At 35.4% G+C, this 14,781-nt stretch overlaps 1 long non-coding RNA gene across 1 annotated transcript in view; it reads left to right on the top strand.

Moving 5' to 3' along the window:
• The window catches only part of LOC141568678 (uncharacterized), a 219,571-nt gene extending 205,259 nt beyond the window's left edge, over positions 1-14,312 (top strand). Inside the window, exons 3-5 of the long non-coding RNA XR_012491881.2 lie at positions 3,445-3,581; positions 5,271-5,374; positions 10,937-14,312. This is a non-coding gene — a long non-coding RNA (uncharacterized LOC141568678). The remainder of the gene's footprint in view (positions 1-3,444; positions 3,582-5,270; positions 5,375-10,936) is intronic.
• The last annotated feature ends 469 nt before the right edge of the window (positions 14,313-14,781 follow it).

The following is a 14,781-nucleotide window of genomic DNA, read 5'->3' as shown; positions in this document are numbered from 1 at the left end:
AGCTCTGGCTAGTTGGCCGTCAGCTGTAACCAGTGAGCCTTTGGCCACTGATATAACTGCTGTGGTTACGCTAGCAGAAAATGGGGCCTAGCAAGAAGATGGTGGCTGAGCTGGCAAGCATGGACTGCAGTTAGCACGGTGGGTTGCAGCTAGCAAGTGAGGTTGGGTGGCAGAGAGAAGTGTATGGCAGATTGCGGATAGTGTGGCTCTTGCTTCCTGTTTCTCCAACCGAACCGCCAGTAAGAATGTAGTGGTATGACTCCCCTACCTGTGGCTCCATGGGTGTTCCTTTTTGGCGTGCATTCTTATGTGGGGAGCAGGAGATGAGACCCCGCGTGCCATCCTGCATGACAGTGCTTTCCTTCCACTTTCTCCCTTTTTAGGTGCTGCTTACAGTTGCCATCTGCTCTCATTCCTCCTTTCAAGCCCACAGGAATCATATTCTGTAAGATGGTCTCTTGAGTTCCAAAGCCACCCCTCTCCCTCAATGATTTGCCCATGTCAGCACTTTCTACAGTAACTAAAATCCGAAAATCATTGATTCCCACACCACAGATCTCTCATTTTTGCTTCTTTATATATTACAGGAATATCAAAGTCAACGGAGATTTGATTTACTAATCTGGATCTTGATACATGTCCTTAATTTCCGAATCTGAACTTTTTCTACCTATTCCCTTATCATCGATGGATAATTATGGTTATTATCCATGTATATTTTAATCATTAATGGTATTTTAGAGTTGTTATACTTAGTCATCAAAAACTATAGCTGATATTAATAATTTATTAACTAACATATTTGGAGCACTTATTATATTTTAAGTACTTAAGTTCTCTTTATATAATATCTTACTTAAAACTTGCAACAATTCTTTAGGTAGGTTGTGGGGACAGAGCCCCAGAGAGTAGTTTACAGGCTCTCGGCCTCACGTGGAAGGGTGCTGGCTCGGGTAGTGGATGGCTGTCAGCTGTGGCTGATTAGCCAATTGGCCGCTAGTGTAACTGCTGTGGCTACAGAGGAGAGCCGTGGGGAGTGGAGGAGAGTCGTCGGTTGGTTGGCAGAAAAACGGACAGCAGGTTGCACGTCCAGTGAACCCAGCCTCCAGTGAGACCATAGTGGTATGGCTCCCCTACCTATGGCTCCGTGGGTGTTCCTTTTTGGCCTCACCATATCCTGCGTTCTTGTGTGGGGAGCGGGAGCAGAGACCCCTCAGGCCGCTCCGCATGACATAGGTAATATTATTACCTGTGTTTCATATTTTAGGGATGGTTAAGTTACATGCTTAGAGTGACACACTTAGTAGGTAGGAGAGCTGGAATTTGAAACCAATTCCCAAACTTACTTATCCTGAACTCCCTCTTCTTCGACTTGGACATTTGTCACTGGATTGGATGCTGGATGAGGAACCCACTTCATCTACTATAATATACTCTTTATATTACCTTCTATTCTTATGCACTGTTGAACAGTGATTTTTTTCCATTGCTTTCAGAGTGGTTGTCATTTCCATGTCTTTTCTATACAAATTGGCACCTTCTCTGTGACTTGGCCGCCATATTATTATCACTGTTCTGCCCATCTGGTTTGGCCAGTTCCCAGTTTCAGTTCCTCCTAGCTAGCAGTTGTTCAACTTTTTGGAGAATTAACTAACAATTTTTGTGTGTGTCTGTGTTCTAATTGAGCAGGAAAATAAGAGTTGAAAAGAAGTATCAAAGCTTTTAATTTCTTCTTTATTGATTTTTCCCCAAAACTTTTTTTTATTATGGTAAAATATACATAACATAAAATTTAACATTTGAAACATTAACTATACAGTTCAGTGGTGTTAAGTACATACGTATTGTTGTACAGCCTTCACCACCGTCTGTCTCCAGAACTCTTTTCAACCTGCAAAACTGAAACTGTGTGCTCACGAAACAATAACTACTCATTCCTTCTTTCCCTCAGCCCCCTGGGAACCACTATTCTATTTTCTAGCTCTATGAATTTGACTAATCTGTGTACGACCTATAGTTGAAATCATATAGTAGTTGTCTATTTGTGGCTGGCTTATTTCACTTAGCATGATGTCTTCAAGGCTCATTAATGTTGTAGCGTGTGTCAGAATTTCCCTCCTTTTTAAGCAAAATGTATTTCCTTGTATGACATTTTGCTTATCCATTTATCCATCAATGGACACTTGGGTTGCTTCCACTTTTTAGCTGTTGTGAATAATGCTGCAATGAAGTGCATATATCTCTTCGAGATCCTGCTTTCAAATATTTTGCACATATATGCAGAAGCAGCATTTCTGGATCATATGGTATTTTTACTTTTAGTTTTTTGAGGAAGTACCATACTGTTTTCTAAGCAGCTGCATCATTTTACATTCCCAACAACAGTTCACAAGTGTTCCAATTTCTCCACATCCTTACAAACACTTGCTATTTTCTGGGGTTTTTTCCTAGTAGTAGTCCTACCTGTCCACTTTTTAAAAGTAGTAGTCCTACCTGTCTACTTGTACATTTCTGAAAAAGTTAGTCTAGAATTATAGATTAGAGAAACAAAATAAGTTTGTAATGGTTTTAATGGTTTGGGTATTTGGGAGTTTTTTGTTAATAATAGTTTATTATAATAGCCTACATTTTCTATAGGGCTTTAAATTTTAATAGCTCTTTTGCAAATGTTATCTCATTTAATCGTCAACAGTTAAAAGACTTATGTGTCATCCCCATTTTACAGATGAAGAAACAAAGTCTAGGGGCAAATTTATCAAAATATAAACACAACAAATTGTAAATTAAGACTCAAAGAAAAATAATTTCGAATTGTGGTCATTCCTATTATCATAGTATTTTTTTATTAATACTCTACTAAAGAAACAAAATGTCCCTATTTCAGTTTTACTTTTGTTTAACCGTTCCAAAGTTTTGGCTGTAGAAAGAGGAACAGTATTCTCTGTTCACCCATTCTTGGCATTATGCCTAGGCGTTTTAGTACTCATGGAAACCTCAGTTTCATAATAATCATAGATAAGAAGACCATCTATTCCAGTTTGGCTGAGACAGTACCTATTTATGCCTGTAGTCTCAGTGTGATCATTTATTTTTCCAAAGCAGGAGACTCTTGAGATTGAAAGTGTTCTGGGGTTGACAATAAATTATGTGGTCACGTTAATATTAGGTAGCACTTATTATATGAGAGACACATCACCGCATTACTAAGTACTTTAAATTTAATGTATTAACTTATTTAATTGTCACAACTTGCTGAGACACATCCAATTATTATAGTACTCATTTTATAAACGGAGAAGGTGAAGAACACAGAGTTAAAGTCATGCTGGAGTTCAGATGGTTAATAAAGTTATAAACCCAGACCATGTGGCTCCAGAGTCCATGTTTTAATTCTACCAAGTTTGCAAACCACTTATCATAAGCTCTGTTATACTATATTTCCAGGCTCTCATCATGCTATTGAAAATGAGGGTATGCCTTCAACAGTCTCATAATTTGGTCTCTTGCCTGAAATCAGCTCTCCTTGCCAGTCTCCTTGCTTTCAGTAATGACACCACCATTCATTCATTCACTCAGCCAAGGTAAGCAAACTGTGTTACAGTTCAACACTGTGTATTCAGCCTAAACTCCCAGTCACTTACAACTTCACAGTCGTCTTTGACTTCTTCTCCCATCCTCCCACTTTCAAGTTTTATCGATTCTTTGGAAGTCATGAAAGTAAAAAAGTAATCAGATGAGTATAATCCAACAATGGAAAATAACAAGTGTGCAAGGATATGGAGAAATGGAACCATCATGCATTGTTGGTCAGACTATAACATGGTGCAGCCCCTTTAGAAAAAAGATTGGCAGTTCCTTGAAAAGTTAAATATAGAGTTTCCATATGACCGAGGACTTCTAGGTATATACCCAAGACAATTTAAATATATTTCCAAACAAATAGTTGTACATGGATATTCAAAGGAGCATTACTCAATAGCCAAAAAGTGGCAAGGACCCAAATATCCATCAACTGATGAACAGATGGAAAAAAATGTGGTGTGTCCATACAATGAACTATTATTCAACCATTTAAAGGAATATAGTAATGATACGTTATATTAATTGAAAGAAGCCAGACATAAAAGTCCACATATTGTATGATTCCATTTATATGAAATGTCCAGAATAGGCAAATCCGTAGAGACAGAAAATAGATTAGTGGTTGCCAGAGGTTGTGGGTGAGGGGGATGGGGAATGACTGCTAATGGGTATGAGGTTTCTTTTTGGAATGATGAAAATATTCTGGAATTAAATAGTGGTGATGGCTGCACAATCTTGTGAATATACTAAAAGCACTAAATTGTACACTTTAAAATGGTAAATCTTATGGTATGTAAAAAATTAATCAGAGAAAAATGTATGCAAAGGGAAACTAATTTTCTCTTGTGATTTTTAATAGATTAAAATAACATGTTTAAATTGTTGGGGGAGATAGTTCATCATGTTTTTAAAAACTATTTTTGCTAAGCAATCCAATAGTATTTAAATTAAATATTATCTTCTATGAACTAATTAACATTTTAAAATAATTTTGTAAGTGATTTCTGTTTAGTCAATTGACCAATAATTGCCATTAATGTTAAAAGCAGCCATTAAAAATGACCTAATTAAAATCTCAGAAATGTTATGATAAATCAATATATTATAGTCTATAAAGCTACATTTAAATAAAATGTTTTGATTGTGAATTAACATTTTCATGTAGTTAATATATAAAAAATAACTTCTTTCTATTATATTACAATAATATTAAATTTGAAGAAAATTTACACTTTCATTAATGTCTCTGCCATTATCTCATCTTACTTACAAGGCGAATGATACCATCTTATAAAATTATGTGGATTTCTATAAGAGTCCTGGAAAACCATAGGTTTTGTTTTCTGAGATATGCCAAGATGTTTAAAGAAACAGAAGTATAAGCTTGCTTTGAATAATCATAAATTTTAAAAATAATCATCAGCCATGGGAAATTAAAGATCCATTTGATGTAGAGAGAAGCCTTTAAAGTTTTTTGATGTTTATTATTTTACTTATTTATATAATTACAAAACTTAGTATGATGCCAAATAGCTTTAATGGTTGGGAGTCTAAGATGGATATTTTAAATTCAATATAAAGGTCCTATTAAGAACCATCTAAAGAACAGTATTAAATAATGTAACTTTGCTTTAGTTTTTACGTGTGGGCTTTTTCTTAGGTCTAACAGCTAACTTTTGTGGTTGCAGAAGTATCCTGCCAAGTCCCATGGTATAGGTATGGACAAAGACTCGTTAGAGCAGAAAGCTTTCTTCTGGGTTTTCGTACAGTGCTTACCTTACGCTCAGCCAAGGTAAGCAAAATGTGTTTCAGTTCAACTCTGTGTTCAGCCTAAACTGACTATGCCACTCTGGCTCCCGTATTTGTGGTCAGCCAGCTCCCAGCTCCCTAGCTGCAGCTGGGCCTACGACTCCTAGCTAATAATAGGAGTCAGGTCAACTCTAAATTTTGCTATTTGTAATGGAATCAGCTTTTGCTTATTCAGGGAATTATTTTTAAATAATATCCCTTTCAAACCAGCTGTGATGAGGCTTTAGTGTCAACTAACATTAAAGTTATATGCCCTGGAGACATCTGTACTTTGGGTTCTCCCTTAGACCACAGTGAAAGCATTAAGAAGGACACTTCAGTAGTGTTTTGTCATCTCAGACAGAAAGGTAAGAAAATTCAAGGATAGATTATTTACACACACACACACACACACACACACACACACACACACACACACAGTTCTCTTGAAACTAAATCTGTATTTCCCTCTTTCCAAAGACATATTCATTCATTCAACTAGTATTTATTAAATTCCTACAATGTGACAGGCACTATTCTAGGTACTAAAGAAACACCAGTTAACAAAACAAATTAAAATACCTTCCCTCATAAAACTTATGTACTAGCAGGGGGAAAGCAAGGAAAAAAACAACTTTATAATTAAAATGTATACTATGTTGAATGATGGTAAGTATTATGGAGAAAAGGGTGATTGAGATGACCATCTGAGGGGATATTTTGAAAATTTCAATAGGATAGTCAGGGAATGCCTCAACCAAAGGTAACATTTGTTTTAGGACTTGAAGTAGATGAGGGTGCCGGATACAGATATTTGGAGGAAGAGAATTTCAGGAGAGAACAAGGACACAAACCCTGTGGCTGGAGCATGTCTGGTGTGTTGGCCAGCATTGTGGCTCGAGCAGAATGAGGGAAGGTGATAGTAGGAGATGACATATCAGAGGTAACAAGAATAAGGCAAATTAGGACAATATGGCCGTTATATGGATTTGATTTTCACTGTCAATTACGTGTCAGGTCATTGGAGGGTTTAGAATAGAGAATTGATATGTAAAAGGATCCCTCTGGCTGCTCTATTGAGAATAGACTGAAATTTAACAAACACATAAAATAAAGAACATGCAGACACATTACAGCATGAATGGTGTGCTCTATGTTGTTTGCCTAATATATAGACATTACATGTACAGATATGATTTGACATTCTTCATAATAAAATACTGATAGAATTACAGTGTGAGCATAACATTATTTATCAAAACTTTCTTACTAAGACTATGACATTTGTCTGTACCAGCTATAGTGTGTGTACTATTTTTACTATCATCATTTGTTTATATTAGACATTTTATTTGGCTCTACTAACAATGCCTTCAGGTATTTCTCTCTGATTTGCACTGTTTATTTATATGTAATGAGGATGATGAATAAACTGCAATGAATTCCATGGGTCCCGGCTGCAATTTTATCAGTCAGGGCCTTGTGAGAAAAGAAACAGCATTCTTAGAAGTAACCCAAGATAATTTAATTGAGGGACCATTTATAGATGTGTTCCAGGCTTAAAAGACGTCAGCAAGGATGGTAAAGCACCCTGGAGTAGTGACAGTGGGGAGCTTCTGCCTCCCTAGGCATGAAGAGCAAGGGGAGGCAGCACTTATGAGAAAGGGATGATGTAAAGGGCTCTCGTCTTAATAGGCACTGACCCTTATGGACCCAGCACTTTCCTTATAGCCTCCAATTTTTTTGTTAGTTCGCCCCCATGGTCTAATTGAGCCAGCAGCCCGGAGGCAAGGAAACCCATCTATGCCATTCATAATCAGCCTCCATGGTACAGACCGGGGCAGGAAAAACTAGATTGCAGATCCGGAAGAAGGAATTTAAAATATCTAGCATAGCGATGAATAAAGATTCTAAAGATTTTGTCTCCTATCATTGCATCATCCAACTCTAGACTTGTCTCCTTGTACTGCTATGACACAATCTGTAGGTGAAGAAATAATCTATAGGTGAGGAAATAGTTGTGATATAGCTGTCCTTTAATACGGGTTCTACAAAATTCATTGTATGCAGGTAGAACTGTAACTGTTTTTAGTGTAAAGGTGAGAGAGAGTTCGTGAAATATTTTATTTTATTTTTGAGAAGAAAGAAAGAAACATTTTCTGGTTTAGTACTACCTAATGATTCTTTACTAAAAAAAAAATTGTCTTATGAGATAAACTATATGAATTAAATGTTTGACTGTTTAATTATTTTATATGTCACATGTCTATGGGGATTGTTGCCCTAATATTTTTCTAAAATCCACAAAAACAAACAAAAATATTTTTCTGCCCTGTATTTATATTATGTATATATAATAGAGGGTCTGAATTTTTTAATGTTTAACAGGATCACTGCAAACTCAAGTACAATATGAAACTATGAATAAACTAAGGACCTGTGGACAAGTAAAAGAGTTTACATAATTAAAATACAGGCGTACTGTGAAATTGTAAGCAGCTGTTATTTTTGGCAATCATTCATTTCGTAAATATTTATTGAAATTTTATTTTTTGGTTTTATTCTGGGCACACAAGTTTTATGTAACAATATGATTAATGTCCAGGCTATATTATTAATTGTAAAAATCAAGTTCTCAGATAATACATATGACATCAACTAATATTTTGAGATGATAAACATGTCATGGACCCTGATTTAAACACTATTTGTATTATGCTATTTGGTACCCATAACAACCTTCTGAAATAGGTGGTATTTTTATCTACATGCTATAGAAAATAGAACTGAGACTTAGAGGAGTAAATGACTTACCTATGCTACTGTTTAAGTAATTATGATCAGCTATAGCAGACTATATAAAAAAGCAGAAATGCATTTCTCACAGTTCTGGAGGCTGAAAGTCTGAAATTAAGGCACTGGTAGATTCAGTGTCACCTCAATAACTGCAGTAAATGCATTTAACAAAATTTAACACTGATTTAACATTTAAAACATCAGAAGACAAGATATAAAGAAGGTACTCATTTTGTCAATGCTCATCTATGAAAAATCTACAGAACCATCACAATGATAAAATATTAAATTATTTTCCTTTAAAATTGGGAGAAAGTTAAGGGTTTTTGCACTTACAACTTCTATTTATCATTTTAATGGAGGATTTAATCAATGCAATAAAGCAAGGAAAAGAAAGCATAAAGATTTGGAAAGAAAGAGGTATTTCTCTATTTATGGATGACATGATTACTTACATAAACAGCCAATTGTATCTATGAAAATACACTAGAACTAAGAAATGATTTCATAAAAGTCACAGAAATAAACAAAACAGCAATATAAAAACTAACTTTGTTTCTGTATACTAAAAGCAAGCAATTGAAAAAGGAAATTTAAAAAGTCATTTACCATAGCATAAAAAAGTAATTAAGAGTAAAATCAACAACAAAAAGTCTACAACCTTTATAATAACAATTACAAAACTTTGGTAAGAGAAATTTAAAAACTACCCCATTCTTTTTATCTTTTCTCTTGTGACTCCAATTATACATATATTAGGCCACTTGACATTGCCCCAGAAATCACTGAGACTCTTTTTTATTTTTTAAAGATACTGCTTTCTCCATATTATTTAGATTAATTATTTTCAAGAATACTACTAACCTTTATTCTACAGTCCCCAATTTGCGTTTAAGCTCTTCCAGTATTTTTCTTTTCTTTTTTTCCTATTTTTTCTATTTAATTCTATAATTTCCATTTTCTTCATATATATATATATATATATATATATATATATATATATATATGAAATATATATATATATATATATATATATATATATATATATATATATATATGAAATATATATTTATTGTCTGCTAATTCCAACATCTGGCTCATTTCCTATTGTGTTTGCTTGGCTGTTTTTTTTCTTGATCATGTATCATATTCTGCTTCTTTGCATATCTACTAATTTTTTTAATTGTAGATTGGACTTGTAGTTGATATTTTGAAGGATATGTGGATTACATTGTTTTCTTCTTATGGGTATTGATTTTTGTCTTGTTTGGCAGTTAAATTATGGTGAATTATTCTGGCTGTATCAAACTTTATTTTACTGTTTATTAGATTACTATTATTTCAATCTTGAACTTAGTTTTAGACTGCAGACCCTACTTTAGCATATATCCTTAGTCCTAATCACAGAGTATTTCTAGGGTCTTGACTGAATTCCCATAGTTGTTCAGAACATCTCTGCATTCTGGAAGGACAAGATCTCAACAACTCCTAGCACTGCATGATATCTTATGTCACCACTTAATTATTAGCTCCATATCAGCTCTCTGTTAAGCACATATCCTCACCCTGTGCACAAACGGTCCTGTCATGGTCATGCATCTATGATGAATCTGATGCAAATTTCTGGGGCCACTGTTCTGAGGAGTTCTTTCATCTCTGATGTCCTGCTGTGCAAATTAGCCCTAAGTGGCACATCTAATTGGTAAGAGAGTTTTCCTAGAATCAGGGTTAATGGTTCTTCTACTTTGTCATTGCCTTACTAATTCTGCTTCTGGAATATCTGACGTTAGTACATAATTCAGTGCATAAATAGGAGATATTTCATACTTCCAGATTTAAAAAGGCATTTTCAGTGATGAATATATAAAAGATGTTATTTATGTCTAGTTATGAGGAGGAGACTTGGCACAGACTAACCTATCTACTTCTACAAAATCTTCACTAATACCATTGCTATATGGGTGGTTTTAGTCCCTTATTTATAATTTTCATTGTAAAATAAGCTACAATCCAATGGAATCAATTATCTAAAATTGAATGATTGTAAGTGAAATGATCTTATAATAACATTAATTTTTTTGTAAATTTAACAAACATTTTATCTCATTGAAATAACATTAATAAATGAAATGAAGGCAGTAATTTGAAAAATAGCTAAGTTGTTCAAGTTAAAAGTTAATATGTACTTTTTGTTAATAATTTCTTTCATCAAAATAGAGTTGATCAGTTTTATTAAGTTATAAGAAATTTGAAAGTCTGGATTTAAGTTACTTTTGGAAAATAATGGTTATTTATTTTAGAATCAACAAAATAACCAGAAAATATCCTATTGTACACTTTTATCTTCTTCATTATATTCCTCTATAATTATATCTGTGGATAATAAAGTGTTACAATATATCCTAAAATAATGTTATTTTATGTGGGTACTATTGAAAAGAAAGAAACTGCCTTATTGTTTTATTGTATTTTTCTCCTTATCATGATCCTAAATTCCTGAGGTATTTTGATAATATTTTATTAATATGTGATAACATTTATAGATCCCTATTAACATGTGAATTTAAAATTGTTTAAAATGCAATCTAATTTGTTTTCTATGGCAAGCCTCTGTAATAAATAGTTTGACTTTTAGGAGCATTGTGAATCACACTTGAATTCTGTCTCCATTTGGTTGTACTTACTACTCATAGATCAAGCAATGATTCATTCTTTACTCTATTAAACAGTCTTGTGGTTTAAATATTGAAAATATGTCTTTCTTTAAAAGAATGCACTGGATTTCTGGTCAAGAAAGTGAAGTAGGACAAAGGCTCTGTTTGTCTCCACTCATGACCACATCAAAATTACAACTAAACTACTGAACAACCATCACTGAGAATTGCCTGAAGTCTGCTGAACAGAAGTTCTACAATTAAGAATTTACAGAAGAAGCCACATTAAGACTGGTAGGAAGGGTGGAGATATGGAATAGGCTCGTCCCATACTCATATGTGGTGGTTTAAAATTGGGAGGGATATCTCATCTGCAGAGGTTCCCCTGAGGAGCAAGGGGTCCCAGACCCACACCAGGGTCCCCAGCTCAGGGCTCCAGTACCAGGAAGAGACATCCCTACAATTTCTGGCTGTGAAAACCAGCAGAGTGTGGCTAAGTGACACAGAGGGCAGCTAGAGAACCAGACATTCCTTAAAAGGCCCACACACAGAATTACCAGCTGATGGACCCACTCACTCTGAGCTCCAATGCTGAGGCAGGAACTCAAAAGGCACCAGGACACACAGAGAGGAACTGAATTGTCTGGCTTCAGAGCCAGGGCTGGAGAGGCAGCTTTCTCCCAGACAGATCTGGCAGAAGTCATTATCCTTTGTTAAGCTTTTCCACAACCCAGTGTGCAGATGCAGGGGGCTGCCATATCTGAATCTCCATTAGCCTGGCTCACACCAGTTGCCCTACCCTGGTGATGCCCCAAGACTCTGTTCCACCCAAATTTGGGCCCACTTCCAGTGGATTTTTCAAACAAATGGTCTGTCTTGGCTCCTGATGCAGACTTTCCTATAATCTCTGAAAGATACACAAGCCCCAAATAAGTAGCATTGGGCCTCAGTGTGCCCATACCTCTTGCTAAGCAGCACCAAACTCGATACTAGCAGCTGTCAGCCTCGGTTCACAGTTTAGCCTCTTGTAGGAAACTGCAAGCCCAGTGTGCATGAAAGACACCTGCACATTGCTTTGTGGCTCATGCCACGTGGCCCTATCCTGGCCACAGGTAGCACCTGAATGTGGCTGGCAGCTGGTCTTCTCCAAGGAGGCTCAGGACCACCACACCAGGTGGACATCTTTGGACCGTGCCAGAGGACCAGTTGGTCACCTCCACAGACAACACACCCAAAGCGCAGACTTCGCAGGTGCCAGATCCCTGTTAAAGTGAATCCTGCTCTGTAGTGACAGCCCTAACACAACAGCTCCTCCAATGTAATCATGGCCAGTCCTCACGACCAGTCAGGTCAGTACCTCCCATTGATGTGCAAACAGCTACCAAGGATCAGCTAAAGTAGGAGGGCAAACACAACCCACGTAACCAACACACTTGCAGAACCCGGCTCAGCTGACCAGGCAAACTATGCTACTGGGTGCCCTAGGACAACCACTATATAAGGCCACTCTACTAAGACCAGGAGACATAACAGCTCTACCTAATACATAGAAACAAATGCAGGGAGGCAGACAAAATGGGGAGACGAAGAAACACGTCCCAAGTGAAAAAAATAGAACTGACCTCCAGAAAAATAAATCAACAAAACGGAGACAATCAATCAACAGATACACAGTTCAAAACACTGGTTATAATGATGCTTAATGATCTCAGAACTTCAGCAAAGAGATAGGAAACATAAAAATGGATATAAAAAAACACACAAAAAAAGAGCCAGTCAGAAATGAAGAATAGAATAACTGAAATAAAGACTACATTAGAGGGAATCAACAGTAGATTAGATGAAGCAGAGGTACAAATAAACAATTTGGAAGATAAGGTAGCAGAAAATACTCAATCAGAACAGCATCCCCCCAAAATGAGGATAGTTTAAGAAGCCTCTGGGACAACATCAAGCATACCAACATTCACATCATAGGGATACTAGATGGAGAAGAGTGAGAGCAAAGAATTGAAAACGTATTTGAAGAAATAATGGTGGAAAACTTCCCTAAACTGGCAAAGGAAATAGACATTTTTTGATGTATGAAAATGTAATTTTTTAATCAGTTTCCTTGAAATTTTTTTTCACAAAATAAATGATATCCATATTAGTGTTTCCTCTTCTAATATTTAGGAAATAGACAAACCCAGGAAGCACTGACACCCAAACAAGAAGAACACAAAGGGACCCACACCCAAGACACAGCATAATTAATATACTAAAGGTTAAAGACAGAAAATCATAAAAGCAGCACCAGAAAAGCAGTTAATTACCTACAAGGGAGCTCCCATAAGACGGTCAGTTGATTTCTCAACAGAAACTTTGCAGGCCACAGGAGATTGGCAGGAAATATTCAAAGTGATGAAAAACAAGGACCAACAACCAAGGCACTCTATGCAGCAATGCTATAATTTAAAATCAAAAGAGAGATAAAGAGCTTCCCAGACAAGAAAAAGTGTAAGGAGTTCATCACCACCAAACCAGTATTACAAGAACTGTTAGAGAGACTTATTTAAGAAGAAAAAGAAGAACATAAAATTTTTAAAAAATATGAATACTAAAATAGCAATAACTACATATCTATCAACAATTACTTTCAATGTAAATGGATTAAATGCTTTAAAAAAAAGATGTAGGGTGGCTGAATGGATAAGCAAACAAAAGCCTTACATATGCTGCCTACATAAGAGACTAACTTCAGACTGAAAGACACACACACACACACACACACACACACACACACACAGACTGAAAGTAAGGGATGGAAAAAGATATTTCATGAAAAAGAAAAAAAGAAAAAATCTGAAGTAGCAATACTTACCAGACAAACTAGACTTTAAAACAAAGGCTATAACAACCCAAAACACCACTTCAAAGGGACATGTGCATCTGTGTGTTCATTGCAGCATTATTTACAATAGCCAAGATACAGAGGCAGGTTGGGTGTCCTTCAATGGATGAATGGATAAAGAAGTAGTAATACATGCAAACAATGGAATATTTCTCAGCCATAAAAAGAATAAAATCTTGAAACCTGCAACAATGTGGATGGACCTAGAGGGTATTGTGCTGAGTGGAGTAAATCAGACAAAGACAAATGCCATATGATTTCACTTATATGTGGAACATAAAGAACAAAATAAATAAACAAACAAAACAGATACATACTCATAGATACAGAGAACAAACTGATGGTTGCCAGATGGGAAGCTGGTTTGGGGGGGGGCAGGGTGAAAACTGTGAAGGGATTAAGAAGAACGAATTCATAGTCACAAAATAGTCATGGGGATATAAAATGTAGCATAAGGAATATAGTCAATATTGTAATAACTGTATGATGTCAGATGAGTATTAGATTTATTGGAGTGATTACTTCATAAGTTATATAAATGTCTAATCATTATTTTGTATACCTGAAATTAATATTCTATTGTATGTCAACTGTTATTAAAAAATAAAACAATATTTTTAAAAAACTGTCATATTCAAAAAGAAATGCCTCTATTCTTTAAGTACCTTCTTTTTGTCAAGCACTTTTCTAGATATTTATAATACATAAGTGAGAAAGAGTCAAATCTCTGCCCTTCTGGAGATTCTATTTCATCTGGAATAAAGACAACAGAGATTTAGTTCATTATATGTGTGTTATTTTTACCCACACAGAAATGTCCTATAAAACTCAGTTTAAATTTTATTTTTCTAATTTTGTTTTCTAATGTCTCAAAATGTAATTTCATCTCATTTTTTAATTAATTAACTTTTTTTTTCACAAATCAAATGCTGTCCATATTAGGGTTTCCTCTTCTGATATTTGGCCTAAGACGCTAATACTTTTTTTTTTTTAATTTGTTTTTTCAATCTGAGGAAAGTAATTATTTTTCCCCCAGGTTTACTACTATTTTAATACTCTAGGAGACCA

Source organism: Rhinolophus sinicus, chromosome 7, assembly GCF_057876585.1.
Source record: "Rhinolophus sinicus isolate RSI-liver-muscle chromosome 7, RSI-T2T, whole genome shotgun sequence".
In the NCBI taxonomy this organism is placed as follows: Eukaryota; Metazoa; Chordata; class Mammalia; order Chiroptera; family Rhinolophidae; genus Rhinolophus; species Rhinolophus sinicus.
The sequence above is the reverse complement of the archived record's forward strand: the minus strand, read 5'-3'. Positions and strand labels throughout refer to the sequence as shown.